Source organism: Brienomyrus brachyistius, unplaced genomic scaffold (assembly GCF_023856365.1).
Source record: "Brienomyrus brachyistius isolate T26 unplaced genomic scaffold, BBRACH_0.4 scaffold68, whole genome shotgun sequence".
In the NCBI taxonomy this organism is placed as follows: domain Eukaryota; kingdom Metazoa; phylum Chordata; class Actinopteri; order Osteoglossiformes; family Mormyridae; genus Brienomyrus; species Brienomyrus brachyistius.
The window spans coordinates 901492-909189 of record NW_026042343.1 but is presented as its reverse complement, the minus strand read 5'-3'; the positions used below and the strand labels follow the sequence as shown (position 1 = coordinate 909189).

The 7698-nt window shown below is 47.1% G+C and overlaps 1 long non-coding RNA gene across 1 annotated transcript; it reads left to right on the top strand.

The window, feature by feature from the left end:
- The first annotated feature begins 3531 nt into the window (after positions 1-3531).
- Positions 3532-6445, top strand: LOC125725504 (uncharacterized). Its single transcript, XR_007387510.1, has 3 exons — positions 3532-3587; positions 3899-3997; positions 5998-6445. It is a non-coding gene; the product is annotated as an uncharacterized LOC125725504 (long non-coding RNA).
- Positions 6446-7698: the final 1253 nt, after the last annotated feature.

Sequence of the window (7698 nt, the reverse complement as noted above, 5' to 3'; positions counted from 1 at the left end):
AGTGCAGAGGAGTCAAGCCGCTATCAAGGTCCTACACGGCGCTCCAGTCCAGAATTAGTATGAGCGTGCGCTGGAACGCGGCAGCGGCGGCTGTCATCCCGGTCACAAGGCTCTCATGTCACCATGAAGGAGAGTGGCGAGGGTCCCGCAGGATTTAGTGAACACGATAGGGCGCCAAGTTTGGCCTAGGCTTCGGTGCAAAACTATAGGCCACAGTTGTTCCCGTTGGAAAAGCAGGTTTTGTTTTTTTCAAACTGCTTGGTGACCGATACAGCAGAAGCGTGTCCCCCTGAGGGAGAGGGACACACCTCACAAAAGCCTTTCAAGACTGGTCATGTGTTCTTCCTTGTTCCTGAATTCTGTAGTATTTTATATGTGCTGTATTTGTAAATGCTAAAGGGTTCATTTGACTATTGCTGGTCTTTGTCTGTTGGAAAAAAGCAGAACGATATCCCCATACCTGCCCTTGTCAGTTTTCTCCTGTTTCGTTTGAAAATGAAAAACACTGTGGGAGAGTGCACCTCTTCAGGTTTTTGGGTTTCCTGCTTCTACGGTTTATAAAATTGCACCACCACCTGTTACACCATCTGTGATACTCTCTTAATTAATATATATATTTATATATTTATTTTGAGCACATTAAGACATGGGAATGTTCATTCTTGTTAAATAGCTGTTAGCGTTTGGTTAGAAAGTTTGGGTAGAAATATGATCGATACATTTGAGAACATTTGAGAGATTTATAGAGACGTTCAGTTCTGGCCAAGAGGATCCTGCTTCCCTTTAGTTATCATTGATGTGGGTTTAAAAAGGGATTATAATTAATGCAAGATAAACAAACTTGTGCGGATGGCTTATCAAACGCCTGTTTACAATGCTGTCTGGGTTCATCGGAGGAGAACTTTGCGGCCATAGTTGTGGTGGGCATGGCAGAAATTATCAGTCAAAATGTACAAGAGGAATCGCAGGGGACCGAGCAGTGAGCCTTGAGGCATTCATGAGAAACAGAAATGATGGAGAGAAGTTCTCTTGTCAAATTCTTATACTTCTTTGGCGCAAATAGAAGTTCTTGGTGGAGATGCTTCTCATCTGTCTTTGTGGACAGAATGATCTGTCATCTGACTGTAGAGATCCAGAGGGAACAGAACAAAGGTGCAAACAAGTACATGTGGTTTAACAGCAATGGTGAGAAACACCAAGACTACTTCCCAAAGCCACAGTAACTTTCTTCAGCTGACTTGAGTGGCATGCAATGGTCACAGAAAATCACTGTTCTCTGAAAAAAGGATTAAGTTGTCACCAAAAAGTGAAATAATGCATTGTTTTGCAGTGTGGTTGTAATCATCTACAGGGTATAGATCAGGTGTTTGGTTCTGTCTGCTGGTTTTAAGGACCAAATGTTTGCAATTAGCCCTATGTCTTCCTTCTCAAACTGCAAATCTTTTTAATGTTTAAAAAGGAGGAGAATAACCCTTAATCGGTACAATGTGGAGTGCTAAGATGAGGGAGCAAAGGCAAGCCCTTTGAGGGAAGTGGTTGCAAAAGCTATTTGTGCCTTTTCGGGTCTGCTAAGGGTTTTCAAATGCTCTTTACACGAAAAAAAGAACTTCGGCCATTTTCTTAGCACGAGAAGGGAACAATAGTTGAATCCGCTCCAGTCAGCTTTCCTGCACAGCTCCGTTATGACATAGATGTTGCCTTTTCTTCTCTAACTACCTTTGCGTGCCATTTGTTTCTGTAGATACTGCTTTGCCTCTGGAGAGAGATATCTTCTTTCCCAACATATCAGAACCCAAACATGCTAAACAATGGCTGATTTATCAAGCGAAGGAGACCAGGCATTGTTTACATGGAGGCAATGGGCGTACAGATTGTAAATCCTTGTCATTTATATGGTTTTATGACGACGAGCCTGTGTACTAAGAGCATAAATTTATTATTTATTCTGTTGTCTGGATGGTATGCAGTAAGTTCTCGCTTGTTGGGAGGGGGGGGGGGAGTGTGTTACTGGTGTTTTGGTGGCGTTAAGAACTACAAGATGAGCAACAAACACAGAGAGCTGCTGTTGTCTAAGTGAGGAGAGGAACTGTAATGATCTTTCTAGATTATGGTCTTAAGGTGGCGCTTACAAGAAATGTGCGGTTTGGGAAAGACGATGCCGACTGGCAGGGCTGGGATGTGTCCCTGCTGTACAGAATGACTGCAGAGTGTCATAAAGTGAAAGACGCTGGAGAGGTAACGGTGGGGTGCAGGTGGGTGCAATGTAAAGTCACAATCCATCCGTTTGCAGCGATGCACTACTGGAGAGCCTGTCTGCAGTGTGAAGTGTGAGGCATGACGCAGATGGACCCATGCACAGCGACTGATGAGATTTCATGGCATTTCTTTGGTATCTGAAATAAAGCAAGAGCCCCCAGTTGAAATCCTGCTTAAGAAGAACCACACGGGACGCTGCGTTCGAACCTTCAGCCACGAGCAGTGAGTGCCGTCACTCAATCAGCTGAGCTCCACAAAGTGATTAGATGGGCCCAGGGGTGACCACACCAGCTATCTATCTATCTATTGTCGTGGTACAGGAGAAATAAAGTCCAACAGAGTTCAGCCTTTGCATATCCTACCCCGCTCTCCTTTGAGACTCACACAGATGTGAACAGGGGAGCTACTGCAGATTTTGGGCCCTCCCCTGTCGCTCAAGGGCCCTTGGAATCAGACTAACTTTCCCCCCCTTTACGGCGCCCCTGGATGAGAGCATACAGCCATTTATCCAGCCCCTGGTTAAGGGCCCAACTACGATCTGGTCATTCTGTCAATGCCAGGATTGAAGCCAAGAACCTTCCCGCCGCAGAGCCACACGCCACCAGCTGTACCTGTGCTCCGTGCGGCTCCTGTTCACAAACACACCTTCCAATATTAGACGCGCCAAACAGGTGCACCACCAGCCGGACGTGATCCTGTGCGGCCTTCCCGTCATGTGTGCGGGCGGCCATGTTGCTGCGGACACCTGGGGGTTTATTAATAGGCATGTTCTCCATGGCGCAGTCAATGAGAAACAGCAACATCCCTCTGATCTAAAAATGACACTGAATGGCTAATCACTGAGGCTAATGTTTGTAAGGTGGAGTCACTCCCAAAAGTGAACTGTAGCCTTTTCAAAACGTTTAAAATGGATATAAAGAGCAGCTTTATGCATCCGATACTTACATTTATCTAATCTTTTTTCTTAATTATATCTTATGCATCTCTTTTTAATCAAGGAAGTTATAACCCTAAGCACTTTATTTTTCTTAAGTATTTCCCACTTTTTCTGTCAAAACTAGCTATTAGTGTTTGATAATATCCTCAGCCCTATAGTATCTGTGCTGGGACATGGGGGGGTGACCTGCTTCAAGTGGGCCCGTCCATCGCCACATCTAAGCTATACTTCACTGTTATTCACTGTGTTAAGAGCCCGTCCAGTGCCACATCTGAGCCATGCTTCACTGTTATTCACTGTGTTTTGCTCTAGGTTGCTGCTTCACACTGGTTTAACATCACCGCACCATGAGTGGAAAACTGCTCTCACAGAGTGATAAGAACAAGCAAAGCAGGTGGGATTTACAGGGCATCAAGGACCTTCATGTAATGAAAGAGGATGTTACGATGCATCAGTAGGTAGCACAGTGGCCTGACGCTTCCAGTGGTTGAGGTTTAAATCCTGGCTCCCATTCTGTGTATATACCTGGAGTCTGCATGTTCCATGCGAGTTTCTTTTGGGTTCTGTTTTCCTCGTGCAGGGAAAAAAACTGCAGTTGGGTGAATTTGTCTCAAAACCAAACATAGTACGTGTGTGGGTGTGTTTGTCCTCTGCAATAGGTCCCATCCAGAGTGTCTCCTACATGCCGTGTATTTCCTATGGTAGGTTCCAGGCTGAAAATGATCCTTCACTGGACCAGCGGTCATGGAAGATGGAGTGATGGATATCCTGACAGAAGCACATGACAGCTTAACGGCCTAGAAGGTATCAGTGGGTGAAAATAGTCCCGCCCATTTTCCTGTCAAGTTAATGCTGATTGGTAGCACAGCCTGTTGGTAAACTGTGCTATTGGGCAGCTCTTTATTTAGTTATGCAACCACCTCGTCTGACAGCGCGCGGAAATGGTGTGCACAAGAATTTGGCGCTGCCCACAGGAATATTTTGATCGCAGTGGAGCCAGTGGACTCTGGGGAAGAAAATCAGAAGGAACATGTATATTTAGACTTTTGCTTTTTCAGTTTTTTTTTCTCCAGGCTGCGTAATTTGCGGTGGGTGTTTAAAACGGACCCTCTTAACAGCTCTGGCTCCGACTGGATGTTAAACAGACTGGTGTTGTGGGTAAAAATGGAGTGAATTAAAAAGGAAAAAAAAAACAAGAAAGTAAAAACATTCCCAGTGTTTTCACGACGTGAGTTCCACTTTATTGCCGCCATTACTGCGGATTGCCTTTCTTGGGCATCGCTGCCAGCGGCCTGGCCTGCGGTGGGGGGGGGGGGGCGCTGCGGATGGCACAGTCCTGCCAGCCTGCCCATGCTGAGGCTCTGCTGGCCCGCGTGAAGGTCGCCGATAGACGTGCTGTTTGCATATCACAGGCCAGCTCCACCATGGCGCCTGTTTGCATCATATCCCTGCCAACTGCACTATGTTTCCTGGACGGCTCCACCATGTTTTCGGACCATGCGGTCATATTGATGCTGTTAATCTTCTTGCTCTCCCATACCAGTGCTCCGTCAGGTGGTGGGACAACCATATCCTTCGCTCCAGTCTGCCCGAACATAGTAATACTGCTTCGCTCCCTATTAGTCTCATGTCCGCTTCTCATTGGGTTAATTAAACTGTGATTGACAACTTGCTATAGTCCCACCTACCAATCACTGCAGACTAAGGTGAGCCACCCTACGTGCTGAACAGAGGCCTTGGGTTCTCTAGGACCGCCTTGTTGGCTTAAAGGCCCCAGGACCACTGAGACCAGTCGATTCCAAAAATGCTAGCCGGGTGAAGGGGGGGGGGGGGGGGGTGTAATGTACATTACCAGCCTAACAGTCTCAGCCAACATAAACACTGTGCGATTATTCAGAAGTGCTAGTGACCAAAAATAAGGCAGCTTTTTCATTCCTGTTGCTCCCCAGAAATTTTTGGCAATAAAAAGCTATCTTTTGTGGATATATTTGACGCGGTGCCGTATCTGCCCTCAGCCGAGACTCTGCCCAGGTTGGATGCAAGACGCATCAAAAGAGCATAGTGTTCAGTCATGTTATTCCTGTACGCTCCACCAGCAGGCTGCTGTCCTGACGGTGTAGGAGCTAATTATGGAGCACTCACTGAAAGCTTGATGGGTTTGGTGGTAACATCAGGTTTTCCAGGTCAATGCTACTTAGAAAACCATTGGGAATGCGAGACATTTGCTACAAAATTAGAAACGTAACACTTAATATTTCACTATGAATCAGAGGCCAGTCCAGCAGATCCGTCGGGATTGTACAGTGTTGGCGATAAAGACTGAAGTGCGGGTGTGTGTAGGGGCAAAACAATGCTGAATGCTTGGTCTCAGCCTTCACCTGAAGGTCACTTCCTCTAACTATTGCCCTGAAGTGAACACCTTATGTTTATTTACAGACACGTTTGTCTAAAGCAACATGGAAGCAAGGAACAGAGAGCAGGTCAGCCAGGGTCTGTAAAGCAGCTAGTGTCAAGGGCCTTTTGGACACAGATCTGGACCAAACTGGGCCACGTGCAACGCAACACCCCATAAAGCCTGCGCCTGTCGCATCGTAAGAGTGATGCTGGTCAGGCCTGCTCTCTCCCCATTGATCCATAGTGGATATTGGAGATTGCAGATGAAAATTCAAAATCCCAGGAAACTGAGTGAAATGCATGCATACATACATCTCCCAATGGCTTGTGGTTGCCAGGGTGGCATCTATCTATCTATCTTCCTTTCATGAGGGCTCTCTCTCTCTCTCTCTCTCTCTCTCTCTCTCCAGGGAGGCCATTGACACCGGAGCAAAGCCAGAGTCCTCACAAAAGGGGGTAGCTGCTAATCATCGCTCACACTTCCTCTTCCACACTTCTGGATCAGAAAGTGGCTCGATTTGCAAATTGGGGACAGAAGCTGCCAGCGATGACGCCCCGCGCCCCTTTTCCCAAATCGCACCAAGCTGTCTAGCAGGGACACTAAACGCCAGGAATCACAGGCTCCTGGATATCAACAGCAACTGATGCTATTCATTTAGTCCTTGCAGGTTATTTAACCACCTCCTCCTTCCCGCCCAAGTTGTGTGTTACATTACCAATTATGAACAGAAACGCCTACTGTTTACTGTGAAATGAGTGAAATTGCATTCCCCCCTGCCCCCACGGGAATTTCAGCATGGCGTAGACCCCCTCCCTTCACGAAATCCCACTCACAGATATCGGTTTTGCGTGGCTGTGCCTACGCAGCAGGATTTATTGCCGCGATGCATCACTTTCTTCTGAAATGTAGGTGACATTTGCAGATAACAGACGCTCGCTGCTCAGCATCCTGGTGGTTTTCGGTTTCTAGTTGTTCCTCTAAAGTCATCATGTTCAGCTTTAGCACAGTAGACATTAATGTCCCCTCTGCATGAAATCGCTCAATAAATTTGTCTCTGTGGTTATCTTATCCAACAGGAAAGGCAGCGTGGCGCTGGAGAACTGTCTGTCTGCCTGCCTGTCTATCTCTGCCGGTCTGTGGGCAGAGGGCGATTCAGAGTTAATCACCCTGGTCCTTTGTCCTATCGGACGCATGTCTAAATCGTCATAGAGCCAGCACCGCAACTCCAGTTAGACGGTCAAAGTGATTCTGTCAGATGGCCTCTATTAATGTTCAGGCCAGCAGCTGGTAAAAATGTGTCCCGATGGGGATTACAGAGCATTTAATGTTTAACGGTAATGTGTCAGTCTCACAGGATTCGGGCTCCATAAAGTCCTCATTTAACCGCTAACAATACAGCCATCTTCTCAACCGTGAGCCTCCACGCGAACTCTCTGCCCTGCGTCTGAACAGCATAAATGAATAGCTTCATAAATATGCATTCGCAAATGCGAACTGACTGCCTTCTTGTTACACTTCACCTTAAAGACGACGGACGCCTTGGTACAGGGTTGAGGCCGTTCTGCCGTGATGCACTTAGGGGTCATTTACTTGCATGATCCCTTTTCGGTTCGGTTTTGCTCTCAGCAGCCTGGCGGTCAGTTATACATATTTATACTTACGGAAGACAAAGAAAGATTAATGAGTTTATTTCAAGGAGAGAGGAAAAAAAACAGCGACATTCTGATGGAAATAGCCCACTATATATTTCTGTCAGAGAGATTAGTTGCTCGGTTTGGTCTGTTTCTGCTCGGAAAAATCGTGCAGACACTTGGCGCATTGACTGCAGCATCTGCGGTATCAGGAAGGAGCTCAGAGCTCCTTTCAGCCATGTAGCTTATGTCCGTCCGCACACCCGCAAATGTGTCATGTCCAGTAAGGAATACTCCCCCCCCCACCCCATCCCCAATTGGCGCTGTCCTGGGGCTCCGCCCATCCATGCTGCTGGCCCTGTGACCACCTCAGTGACGCTCAACTCAACGCTCAAACGTAGAGAACCCGGCACCTCGATCCGGATTAAACCGACCAGCTTCCCGGTGGCTAAGAAGCGCCTTTGTGCTCCAAGGTGCAG